Source organism: Corvus moneduloides, chromosome 2 (assembly GCF_009650955.1).
Source record: "Corvus moneduloides isolate bCorMon1 chromosome 2, bCorMon1.pri, whole genome shotgun sequence".
NCBI lineage: Eukaryota > Metazoa > Chordata > Aves > Passeriformes > Corvidae > Corvus > Corvus moneduloides.
This window is the reverse complement of record NC_045477.1, coordinates 31,202,383-31,215,305: the sequence shown is the minus strand read 5'-3', so window position 1 is coordinate 31,215,305 and position 12,923 is coordinate 31,202,383. Positions and strand designations below refer to the sequence as shown.

At 45.4% G+C, this 12,923-nt stretch overlaps 1 long non-coding RNA gene across 1 annotated transcript in view; it reads right to left on the bottom strand.

The window, feature by feature from the left end:
- Positions 1-399: 399 nt before the first annotated feature.
- The window catches only part of LOC116439443, a 36,091-nt gene continuing 23,567 nt past the window's right edge, over positions 400-12,923 (bottom strand). The window contains exons 3-4 of the long non-coding RNA XR_004238162.1: positions 4,286-4,374; positions 400-1,501 (exon numbers count right to left, since the gene is read on the bottom strand). This is a non-coding gene — a long non-coding RNA (uncharacterized LOC116439443). The remainder of the gene's footprint in view (positions 1,502-4,285; positions 4,375-12,923) is intronic.

The following is a 12,923-nucleotide window of genomic DNA, read 5'->3' as shown; positions in this document are numbered from 1 at the left end:
GTGGTCTTCGGTACTCCTTTTGTGAGGTGCAAATGAATAAGTCCAGAGCACTTCCCACATCCCTGGAAATGTTCAAGTCCAGGCTGGACTTGAGCAACCTGTGCTAGTGAAAGGTGTCCCTGCCCATGGTAGGGGGGTTGGAACTAGATGGTCTTCAAGGTCCCTTCCAACTCAAACTGTTCTATGATTCTATGAATTCCCAAAGAGTTTCACTGGGAATTTCCTACTACCTCCAACTGGTATCCTCCCAGACAGATACACCTTCAGATCCCAGACTCTAGGGTTCAATGTGCACAGCAAACCACAAAGACCAGAGATCCCTGATGGCATTTCTGAGCAATGGAAGCACACCTGAAAACACTGTATGGAGGAAAGAGTTGAAATGTGACAAGCAGATCATCGCTGTCCATCTTTTATCACATTCAGCATAGAAAAATCAATGTACAACTGGTGTTTCTCAGGAGAAATACATCAAAAGCGAGTGATGCAAATGTAGATCAGCTGTGATCTTTCTGTGATTAGAGTTAGTTCTCTTTTGTGAACTGTTAATGCCAATGTACACATTGATTACAAAATCACCTTCCCTCCTTAACAGCTAAAATATTCCTGCCCTAGGACTAATCAGGGCTGAAGTAGGACAATGAAGGACAAAACCATCTGCACCTGGTATTTTTTTCTTAAACTACCACAGCCAAAGTTTCAATGGTTCAGAGATCCCAGAGCTGAAAGGAACTACCATGATAATTTAAGTTGACCTGCTGCATCATTAAAGCAACAAAACTTCGCTCATTATGAAGTTCACAATCATGGACTGACTACAGCAGAGCATTTTTCTCAGGCACTTCCACTCTTGACTCACAGCCTCTAACAGGAACAGTCAATACCTAAACAGAAATACACTTAGTTATGAGAGAAACTGATAGACAGTTCTCAAAAATATGTTGCTTGGAGTCTCCATTTATGAAAATCAATTACATTTATCAAATTGCCAAAGCTACTCTGCAGGACATAACGATCAGTAAAACCATGGTCAGACCTGGGAGATGCCAACATATTACTTCCTCTTTTGGTGATTTTCTTGATTGTTCTTTTCTGCTTATAACTTTGAGTGGCTTGTGCTTCTGAGCCTCGTCCTGCAAAGCCAAGATGCAGATGCTTTTCTTGGCTTGCACTGCAAGATGGTACAGACCAAACCATGGTTTGCTTAGACTAGCTCTTCCCCAGGCCAAGTCTTCTCTGACAAAACCATGTTTTTCTTCTAGATGGATTTACATCTTGTGTCAGTGTTTTAAACAGACACTTCTATTTTCCTGAGCTGCAGTCCACAGATGCTAAAACTGAGCCATCCCAACAGATGCAGGAGAGAGCTGAAGGTCCTGATGGCATCCTCCTGACCATTTGGACTGCCATATTCAAAGCACTACTTGATGCTGATGTGTGATGTCTGTGATGGTGAGTACCACGGGAAGTGACTTCAGTGACATTTTTCTCCTCCTTTCTCCTTCAAAAAAAAAAGGGATAAAGCTTAGCACCATAAAGAGAGAGTTTCAAAGAGGCTTGTGGTCATCTGGGTCCATGTTTCCTAGTAAAACAGATGTTGAAATACAAATTTCAAGGCTTGGAAAATTCCAGCTTTTTGCAGAGATGCAAAGTAATTGGTCTGAAGCCCAAGAATTTCTTTCTCTGGGATTTGAGCATTTAACTCTCCTCTCTCCATCTCAGAGCCCCTAGGACTGGTCCAAATTTTTAATTTTCTAGAATTTTTGTATCAAACCATGTGGACAAGCTTCATGCAAATTCAGCATATTCCAGCTTGGGATTTCACTAATAGTTAGAATACTAAAATTAACTGTATCCTGGGCAGCATCAAAAGAAGTGTGGCCATCAGGTTGAGGGAGATGATTTTCCCCCTCTACTCTTCTCTGGAGTAATGTATCCAGCTGTAGGTCCGCCAATATAAGAAGGACATGGACCTGCTGGTGCAAGTCCAGCAGATGCCATGAAGATGTTCAGAGAGCTGGAGCATCTCCCCCAGGGAGTCAGCCTGAGTAAGTTGGAGTTGTTTAGCCTGGAGAAGAGATGGCTATGGGGAGACCTTAGAGGCCCTTCCGGTACCTAAAGGCACTACAAGAGAGCTGGAGAGAGACTTTTGATAAGGGGGATCTCTAACCTCATGGAGTGCAGGTTTAGATTAGATATCAGAAAAAAATTCTTCCCTGTGAGAGTGGTGAGGCACTGGCACCGGTTTCTCAGAGAAGCTGTGGATGCCCCATCTCTGGAAGCATTTAAGGCCAGCTTGGACGAAGCTCTGGTCTAGTGGAAGGTCTTCCTGCTGGGAATTGGATAATCTTTAAGGTCACTTCCAACCCAAACAGTTCTGTGATTCAATGAAATAACTGTGAAGGCATGTAATGGAGGAGGTCTCCCCATGTTATGCTGTTCCCAGTACATCACCCCTCTGTCTATGTGGTGCCACCACCAGTGCAGCATGAAGAGGGGCTCCAGGTGGTGTAATATGAGAGTAGAAGCCTATGGCACAAAGAGACTGAGAGACCAGAACATGATTTTTTAAAAAATTTATTGCAGCCAAGATTTTCGATCTGTGCAAACCGCAGCCTCTGCTATAATTCCCTCCAGCCTTAGGGGTAGAGGTGGAATGAGGGAGTACAGTTTTAGAAACAGGGTATCATCTTTCTTGTAGTCACAGATTTTAACACTGAAGAGACATTAAATAGCACCTTTATTGTCTTCCCCAAGGCCCAGAGGTCCCATGCTCTGAGGGGAGCTTGTTACCAGCACCTAGGATCCTGTTGCATTCCTGAATAAGTAGACATGGCAATTAAATAAGTATAAAATCTCAGCAGCAACTGAACAACAACTGTCTTCATCTCTCAACCTCCCCCCAAATGCTTATACAATTGAAAATGAAATTGCACCTCTGGGCTGAGCTGCAGCCATTCTCCTCAGAGGCCCCTTCAATCCAATTGGCAAAGAATGGGGTCTGGCAAGGCTTACTCAGCTCATGTTTGCAAAAAACTTTGGAAATGAAAACTGCTGCGCAGCACTGAGTCATGCAGTTGCGACTTTGGAAAAGTGAAGTGTATGGAGCTTAGGAATACATCTGGATGCCTTGTGGAGAGCAGCTGGGGCCTGTGGGTTAAGTGTAGATTTCATATTAGCAACAATAACCAGGACTGAGCACTGGGAACCTCAACACCATAGTCTGTTCCTGGAAAAGTGAAGTTTTGGGTGGTTTTGCCAGCAGAGCAGCCTGCTGCTGCGGCTGACAGGCATTGTCCCTTCTGGACTTGTATTCTGCTCCCCAGGACAATGGCAGAAGCCTGGCTGTGCACTGTGGAGGGAAGCACTGCTGCTCTGGATTAATGCTAACCTCGCACAGAGAAGGGAATTAATCTGGTCAGTAAAACCAAGTATTTAGAGAAACAAAAACAAGACCAAGTAGTGTTCCATATGCAGGACAGTTCTCATTTCCCATATTGCTTGACCGCCAGAGTAACTGGCGCCTTTCCTATCTCCTGTGCCCACTGCTGTATTGGTGATGACTCCCATCTGATGGGTGAGAAATTGGGGAAAAAGGGCCATTTTCAGGCCCCCTTTTCTGATGCTTCAGCTCAGTAAGTGAGGAGCCAATCAGCCATTTCAGGACACACAACAACCCATGAGTGGATGGGTAAGTGGATGCTGTAGGTGCCTCCTTCGTGTGTCTTCTCCATTTCTTCCAAAGGATCTGACCCAAATATGCTATAAGCCACTGGGTTTGAATCTGCACTTTAGGAAACCTGATGGTCTGTCTTTATGCTGCTTTTACTCCAGTTGTGTAGTTCTGCACTTACATTTCCTTTTTTTTCAAGGTGGTGGAGGGAGGGGAGAGAGAGAGAAAGGCCAACCAGGGGAAAAAAGGTAGATGCTTCTGTTAAAACCCCTTTGCATTCTCTTTGGTCTTGTGAGCAGTTTCAAGCAAACTTCCACCTGCAGTATTAATTTGGGTTATTCCTTCCCTCTGTCTGCAGGGAGAGGTCTCTGTTAGCCAAACGATTATTCTCAGAATAATAAAAACTTGCAGCTGGAACCAGGAGCCTGGCTGATGCAGACAATAAATCCAAGGAAGGCATACAGAAAGAAGAGATCGCTTTGTCTTGCCACGCTCAGAAATCTCCCTGGCTGTGTGGCTGTGTGCTTTCACCCCTCTGCAGATCAAACCCTTCAAAATTAACCCAGCTGCTGACATGGAATAAAGCAAGAGAGTATGGAAGGAAAGCTTTACCTGAAATAACAGTGGTGCCTTTAGCAAGAGAGGAAGGAAGGCAGCCTGCAGCTTGCAGCCCTCATGTAACGGCTTGTAAGGACTTGGAACTGAAACAGAAACCAAAACAAAAATACTGTCCTGTATTACTCCACAGATATGGGGATCTCCTAAGTTTTGACCTGACTAATGCAGAGAAAAATATCCCAGCAGGTGCTGTTATAGCAGAACTGCATAAAACCAACAAGCTAGGATGCCTTCAGAATGCATTTAAGCCTAGAATTCTCTTAAATGTGGGCTTAAGTCCATTGCCTGCTTAGGAAACTGATATATGAAATGTATGTGATCACCTGATCCCCAAATCCTTTTTATTCCCAAGGGTCTCAAGACCTCTGCAAGCACAGATGTGAGAAAAGATGACACATCAATACCTACATAAAGTCCAATACAGTATCTATCAGAAGATCCCTTCAGCTTTGGAGCACTGGGATGTGGCCAGGAAAGCCTGGTTGGGGTCTAGGAAATGGTGTGTGAGCCAAAGAGAATTAGGTATCTGATGTGTTTGACTGAGCTTAGGCTCTGACTTTCATAAAGCAAGCAGAGAGTCTTCTCTTAAATTTAAAGATGCCCAAAGTCTCAGAATATATGCTGGTTAAGATTTTGATCCAAAGGTGCTGTGAATCCTCATCATTAAAGGGTCCAACTCACCAGGAAAACGCTTTTTTTAATCCACTACTCAACATTTTCCAAACTGGCAGGGGCAAGCTGTCCCTTCCCTCTTTTCACTCTCCTTGGAGCCAGATGCCCCTGGATGGTTAAGCATTTTGAGGCACAGGGATGCTCGCTGCTGTGCTATGGCAGCCAGTCTGCTCCAGGGCCTGGCAGAGGAGCCAAATTCCTTGGCCTGGCCCTCGACCACAAGCTCATCTTCGCATACCAGGAGCGGTAACACTGATCCCAGCTTTTCACAGAGCCAGAGCCACCACTAGACACCAAATCAAGATTAAATGACAGTCACACATATTTTGTTTTCAAGGCAAATGCAAACAAAGATGTTTTGCTTTTGCAACCACAAAATTCTGCGGTTTGCAAAGAGTTCCTTGCATCTCCTCTGACACTCACTGCTCTCTTCTCGACTTACCCCCCTCCTGTGCGTCATGTTCTTACTGACCTTCCTTCAGCATGCCCCAGAGGAAAAATCAGGAACAAAGCATATCCATACCAAAGCCCTGGCACCCTGGAGGCAAGTCAGATGTGTGTATTGGTATTTTGGCGACATGCATGAAGAAAAGCCCAGATGGACAGGGGTTATATCTGATTCAATCCGGACGCTCCTGTCAAGCCCAGAACTACCAGTTATGTAAAGTATCTCTTAAGACACTGTGTGCTAGAAGGGACAAGAGCTTTAGCTCGTCAACATTCCTCCCTCCCTACTGCATCCCAATACTGACACCATTCCCATCATTGTTCTCCTCTGCCTTCTCCCTACTTTGCTCATATTTAGAAAGATCTGAAATGCAAAGAGCTGCAGTGCCAAAAGGACAGCAATAGAGGAGAGATTAGCTGGAATAGGGGGGCAGCTTTTGGAAGGCCTCTCTGTTGGTTTCCATCCATCCTTGCAGCCCTAAGTGAGAACTGGATCCCACTCTAAAACCAAGCTCCAGAGCCAAGCACTGGTTACCGGCAGAGCCTGGCCAGAGCCCACCTTTACCAGACTTGAGCATCTCAGAGTGTCCTTGGCTCTGTTTCCAAGTTTTGTGCAACTCTCTGCACACACATTTTGGTCACATCACCCCTCACTGATTTCTTGAAGTGCTATTTCTCGGTGAGAGAAAGAAAAACAAACGGATGTTCATCTTTCCTTACTAGACCCTGCTGTGACTCCTCTTATACACCAGTCCTTGTTGTTTTCAATACTCAAAAAATGTGTGTCTTTTACCCCAGCACCTCTCGGTAAGCTGATACCAATCCCAGTAAGCTGCTTCTCTTGTTAAGGGGTTTAGCTCACCAAATTGAAATTTGAGAAATTCAGACCAGAAGGAAATAGGAAGAGCAGTGGATATTCCCCAGGGAACAGGACCACAGAGAGGAATTGGACATCCTCAAACACAAGAGTGGGGGACTTCCCACCAGACAGTTTCATCTGACCAGCAGCAAGGAGTTTGCTTTAGGATCTTAGATAAAATCCTCCTGGAAGCCGTATGAAACTAAGAATTGATACATATTATCTGTAAAACCTGAATGTGCTCTGTAGGCTGATTTGAGAAAAAAACCCTATCAAGAAATGAGCAAAATTAAACCTTGAAATCCAAGCTCTGAACCTGACCAAAGGAAGTATTTTAACCCTATCAATCCTTCCATTGCCTCTAGGACACTCACTGGGAACGTCTCCATTGCCACTGAATTTATGGGAAAGGATTCAGTTACTGCAAGAACAGCACAAATGATAGATATGTACAGAGGTAGATGGTTGAAGGCAGGGAGGGAGGAAAAGAGAGAGAGCACTAGCAGTTGTGATTTTATTTCTTCTTACTGCATCACCCAGACTCTGACTAAAACAAGATCAAAACCCTTCACTAATCTATACAGCTCCACATGTGCAGAAATGTTAAGACAAACACTGGAAAATTCTTACACCGGGGTCTTGCTTTTCTTCACAGAAAATATTTGCAAATCTTAGGTTCTTAAATCTGAGAAGAGCCATCGCTGGTCCTTTCCATTCCAAAAGGAAAGCTGCCTTGTTTGAGTGGTGAAACAGACTCAAGTACCCAAGCTGAAAACATACACCACCAAATGCTAGAGGAGGTGTAGAGTTACCAGCCCATAGTCTCTGTCTGAAATAAAGAGATCAATAGGTTAAATATGCCTCTTTGGTAAAACATTGCAAAGAAAGTATAGAGTTCTCACTTGCCTCCTGTATTTTGCTTGCTTTTTACTTTTCACCATCAAGTCATGAAATCATAGATATTTCAATATTTGTTGAAGCAAGGAGAGGCATCACTTAAACTTCCACACTGGACTTCCAGAGGGCAGACTTTGACCTATTCAAGAGACTTATTTGGAAAGTTCCTTGGGAAGCCACCCTTAAAAACAAATTAGTCCAGGAAGGATGGATGTGCTTCAAAACAGAAATCTTGAAGGCAGAGGAACAGACTGTCCCTATACGCTGAAAGAGAAACCAATGAGGAAAACGACCAGCCTGGATGGTCAAGGAGCTTTTGAAGGAACTAAGGAAAAAAAGAGCTTGTATCACCTTTGGAAGGATGGTCAGGTATCTCAGGAAAGCTTAAGGGAGTAGCTAGGCCTTGTAGGAAAAAAATCAGATAGGCAAAAGCCCAGTTAGAACTCAGTCTGTTCACTTCTATAAAGGACAATAAAAAATATTTTTATAAATACATAAATGGCAAAAGGAAGGGCAAGGACAACCTCCATTCTCTATTAGATGTGGGAGGGAATTTAGTAACTAAAGATGAGGAAAAGGCAGAGGTACCTAACACCTTCTTTGCCTCAATTTTCAACAGAAAGACAGGTTGTCCTCAGGACAATTGTCCTCCTGGGCTGGGAGATGGTGTCAGCGAGCAGAATAGCCCCCCTGTTATCCAGGAAGAAACAGTCAGAGACCTGCTGAGCCATTTGGATGTTCACAAATCTATGGAATCAGATGGGATCCATCCTAGGGTGATGAGGGAGGTGGCAGATGAGCTTGTGAAGCTGCTCTCCATCATTTGCCATCAGTCCTGGCTCACTGGGGAGGTCCCAGATGACTGGAAGCTGGCCAATGTGACGCCCATCCACAAGAAGGGCTGGAAGGAGGATCCGGGTAACTACAGGCCTGTCAGCCTGACCTCGGTGCCCAGTTCATCTTGAGTGTCATCTCAGGGCACCTACAGGACAGCTGAGACATCAGACCCAGCCAGCATGGGTTTGGGAGGGGCAGACTGCTTGACCAACTTGATCTCCTTTTATGACCAGGTGACCCACCTGGGGGATGCAGGAAAGGCTGTGGATGTTGTCGGACGTCAGCAAAGCCTTTCACACCATCCCTCACAGCATACTCCTGGAAAAGCTGGCAGCCCACAGCTTGGACATGTGCACTGGGTTAAAACCAGGTGGATGGCTGGGCCCAGAGAGTGGTGGTGAACGGTGCTGAATCCAGCTGGTGGTCTGTCACTGCTGGTGCCCCCCAGGGATCAATGCTGAGGCCAGTCCTGCTTAATATCTTCATTGACGATCTAGATCAGGGGAGTGAGTCCATCATCAGTAAGTTTGCAGATGACACCAAGTCTAAGCCTGCCTGTTCTCAGGCCCTAGGACACAGACCTTGAAGCCAAAAATGGGAAACATGCTCACCTTTGGATGATTTGAGTGACAGTAGGTCAGAGTGTGAGCTCTTGTGTCATAGAGTCATAGAGTCATAGAGTCATAGAGTCATAGAGTCATAGAGTCATAGAATTATAGAATCATAGAATCATAGAATGGCCTGAGCTGGAAGGCACCTTCAAGATCATTCAGTTCTGAAACCCCTGCCATGGGCAGGGACACGTTCCAATAGACCAGGATGCTCAAAGTCCCATCCATCTGAGCACTGTTTAGAGCCAAGAGAGATAAACCGCTCTGCTGGGTGGGTAGGTGCCTCCTTCAACTACAGCTGTCTCCTGGCACGAACACCTGTGGAAACTTTGGGGCTCTCCAAACCATAGCAAGCCCCTCATCGGGGTGCCCAGGCTGTTCTGAATAGGTAAATAAACACTGCTCCTTCTGCTGGGGAGACAACCATGGCTCTGAATTAACCACAAAGACACAATGCACACGATAGGAAAATATTCAGCTTGGTGGTTTTGGCTCAATCAGAGAGCATTTCTCTCATGCCAATAGCTCTTCAGAGCTGACTTCAGGATGCACGTCCTGGCTGTATCTTAACAGGAACTTCAGCTCAGGGAAAAAGCTCTCTAGAGGAATGAAGAAGGCATTCAGCCCCACCAGCAGCTGGTAAATGAGAACTTGGGTGCCTAATTCAGTTTTGAGAATCTTTACACCCCTTTTTTGTGCCTCTTTGCACAGGGGAAACCTGGCTATGTGCTGACCACACTGGATGTCCTACAAAGCTCTTCTCAAAAAAACACCGCTTCTGTCTCTCCTCAATTTATATCCTTGGGAGGAAAGCTTCTGCTTGGATCGGAGAAGAGCAAAACAGGTGGAGTCCAGGCTTAGAATGAAGGTCAGAAAAATGCTGCTTTTTCACAAGACTGATATTCTCTCATTGTTCTCTCTGCCCCTTGCCACCCTTTAAAGGACAGTTCAATATTACAGCTTCCTGTTAATGATTCATCCTAGCTTGTATTTGCTTAGGTAAAGTTCACATCATGAACTGCCTGAGCCTGCCTGATCTGGCCTCCCTGGGTTGTAAATCGGCAAGAGCTGAGACAGTGGTGATGAACGATGACCACAATGAACAGGCACTTCTTACTTTCTTATGTAAGCAGTTTCAGGACATTTTGCAACTGTTTCAAGCACGCACGAACTTTGCTTCCCATTTTTTTCCTCCACAGTTCCTGGCCGTGGCATCACCGTGTTCCAGAGGAGTTCATTAGGTCTAGACTTAAATTATGGGTGTCATATGAATGAAATAAAACACAAGTTAGTGAGGTAATGATTAAAGAACAATCTGAGGTCCTGCAGGTCCCTTTCTTCCTCATAGGATGATGGGCTGTGTGGTGAGATGGGGAGCTGGGGAAATGAAGGATGCCTGGAAAGGGGGTGACTGCGGAGGTCCCTTGGACCTTCTACTTTTCATGCAGCCCTCTCCTGGATACCCCAGACTGGGGATGGCATGGTCATGGGCACGAGGGAGGTACCAGGGCATGAAAATGAGGTTCAATGTGGATTTTGAAAGGTTGTGAGCTGAGCTCCAGTTATACTGGCACTTTACACTGAGGTGTTCAACCTGATTTAGCTTCACAGGAGTCACATAAACCTTACTTGTTTGAGGAGTTTAAAGAGGAGTAAAATCACTGGTTTCAAGAGATGCACATCAACAGAAAGCCGGTACAGGCAAAATGAATGAATCCAACCACTAAAACATCTGGAATTAATGCACTCAAGTGCGAAGCATCTGCTTTACATGAAGAAGGTCAAAAGGGGCTGCTAGCTAGGAAAGGAATTTGTGATCATGGTAAAAATATCACTGAAATGTCTGAACAGGCCTTAGTTAGGAGCAGAAGAGACAGCAGAGATGAAGCTGGATTGCATTCTGAGGGCAACACACTACACATTGGATGCTTGGTGCAAACTGCTCTAAACAGTGCTCTATCCTGCTTGGAGGAGCCATTCGACATCCCAGGAACTTGGTGTGATTGCACCATCGGCGATGACAGGAGTTCTTCGTCTTTGTCTGAGCTTGAAGGTAGAAGGTAAAGGAGTGTCAGAACTGTGAGAGAGAGCATCCTCTGGAATCAGACACGGTCAACATTCTGTGGCTGCTGTAACCAGCACTGCTGAGGTGGGGGAGATTAGATTTCTGCAAGTTTCACCTCCCTGAAGAGAGGTTGTTGCCAGGGGGGGGTTGGTCTCTGCTCCCAGGTAACAAGCTACTGGACCAGAAGAAATGGCCTTAAGTTGCACTGGGGAGGCTTAGATTGGGTTTAGGAAGAATTTCCTCCCCAAGATAGTTGTGAGGCATTGGAACAGGCTGCCCAGAGAAGTGGTGGAGTCACCATCCCTGAAAATGTTCAAATGCATGTAGATGTGATGGGTGGGGACATGGTTTAGTGGTGGGCTTGGCAGTGCTGGTTAATGGTTGAACTTGATTTTCTTGGAGGTCTGTTCCTTTCTAAATGAATCTAAGATTCTAAGCTAACCCGAAGGTTGCCCAGTTGCAGCTCTGGCCCATGGTTGAAAAATATCCATGTGCAAATCTTGGGTTGGTGCTGTACAGGAAATGAAGGCAGGCTGGTGCTAGGTTCCCTGACTCCCAGACCACTCAGCATCCTTTATCCTGTTTGCTCAGCTCTGCCTTTTTCCACTCAGGAAGAATTTCCCTAAACAGAAAAGTGATAGTGGTGATGGTGGCGGGCGATAGTTGCCTCTGTCCCCTCTCTAAAAAGGGTCACACCTATTTAATGAGGCAGGTAAATAAATACAGGAGTTTATTACCAATATAGTGGGCAAATATGCTGTTATAAAACATCTCTGGACAACACAGCATTTTGATTCAGTGGCCTAATTTCCAGTGTGAAATACCTGACTACTTATTGCAGTAAGTAAATAGCTGGCAGATAAAACCCTGTGCTGAGATTGAGCATTGCTCTGCTTCCATCTTTTGGGGTGGATGAGTGGGTGTACTATACCTTCATGCTCTCCTCTGTCTTACAGAGCCAGTTTTTGAGCTGGGGTAACCTCTAACTGGATTATATCAGGGTATGGTCCAGGAATGATCCCGTGAGAGAGTAGCTGTTGAAGGTGAGGAGTCCCTGTTGCCCTCCTGGGACTTCTCAGGGACATCTGAGAATGAGCTTAGTCCCAGGGTTAGATTACCCTGTATGGTGCCCAGATGGATTCCATGGGTACCAAGAGCATCACTATGTGCTTCTACTTTCAGCCCCAAATCACTTGCTTACTCCTTTCCCCATGTTGCCTTTTGATTCCAGAATTCAACCATGTTACAGGGCCTCGTGTGGGGTTTTCTGCTGAGATGAAGCCTGGTCTGTCAGTGGGACAGGGTCTTTCTCCCATCTCCTCACCCTAATTACAGGAGAAGGAGTTACCGTATGTTGTCATAGCTGAGCAAATAATATTTTGGAGAGGACTCAGCCATTTCCTCCTTCTGTGAGATACTAAGGCAGTCCAGAATTTTAAGTGTTCTGCTCTCAGCCCTGGGACTCTTACAAAGATCTGCCTCCTTTCTTTGGAAGCTGTCCTGGCTCCATACTCAGCAAACATTCCACATGTGTCAGTGAAAAGGGAAAAAGCCAACATGAACCAACAAGTGCAGAAACATCCAAGCCCCATATGAAACAAAAAGGGGCTTTACAAAGTATAACAAAGGCTCATACTCCCACACAGAAGTTACTATTTAGATGGGCTTTTTTGCTTCAACTTTCTTTTCTTAACTTCCTCAGACATTTTGTGGGCTTTTATGGCAGGTGGGGTTGACGCAGTGCTCTCTCGCTCTCTGCCCTTATGAGACAGCCAGCTCTGGTCCTGCAGTCCCTGTCCCAGTAAAGCCCTTGTTGTATCAAGAACACTTCAGGTAAAGTTTGCTGCAACTGCTTGGCCAGGCGTGGGGCCAGCAAAGGCAGACCCTCTGGGCTCATCAGGAGAGACCTTGTACTACATTTTCCACTATACTTATCTAATCTTGGCTTGCATCCATCTAGTGTTTGTGCAGTCATTACCTCACTAGGCAAAACAGTTCCACTGCCTAATTGTCTTCACTCTCAGGAAATTGTTGCTAATAGCCAGCTAAATTTAATCTCCCCTTCCTCGCTCGATCCACCACAGCTAAACCTGCACAGCCCTTCTCCCTCTGCTTACAGTCACATACATGAAGTGATTGTATGGCGTTATCTGCTCTTATTTCTCTAAGTCAAACAAGCAAAATTACTTTCTAGAATTCATGTGAGTCAAAATGATTGTCTTTAACTCATTTTCCTTGGACCGG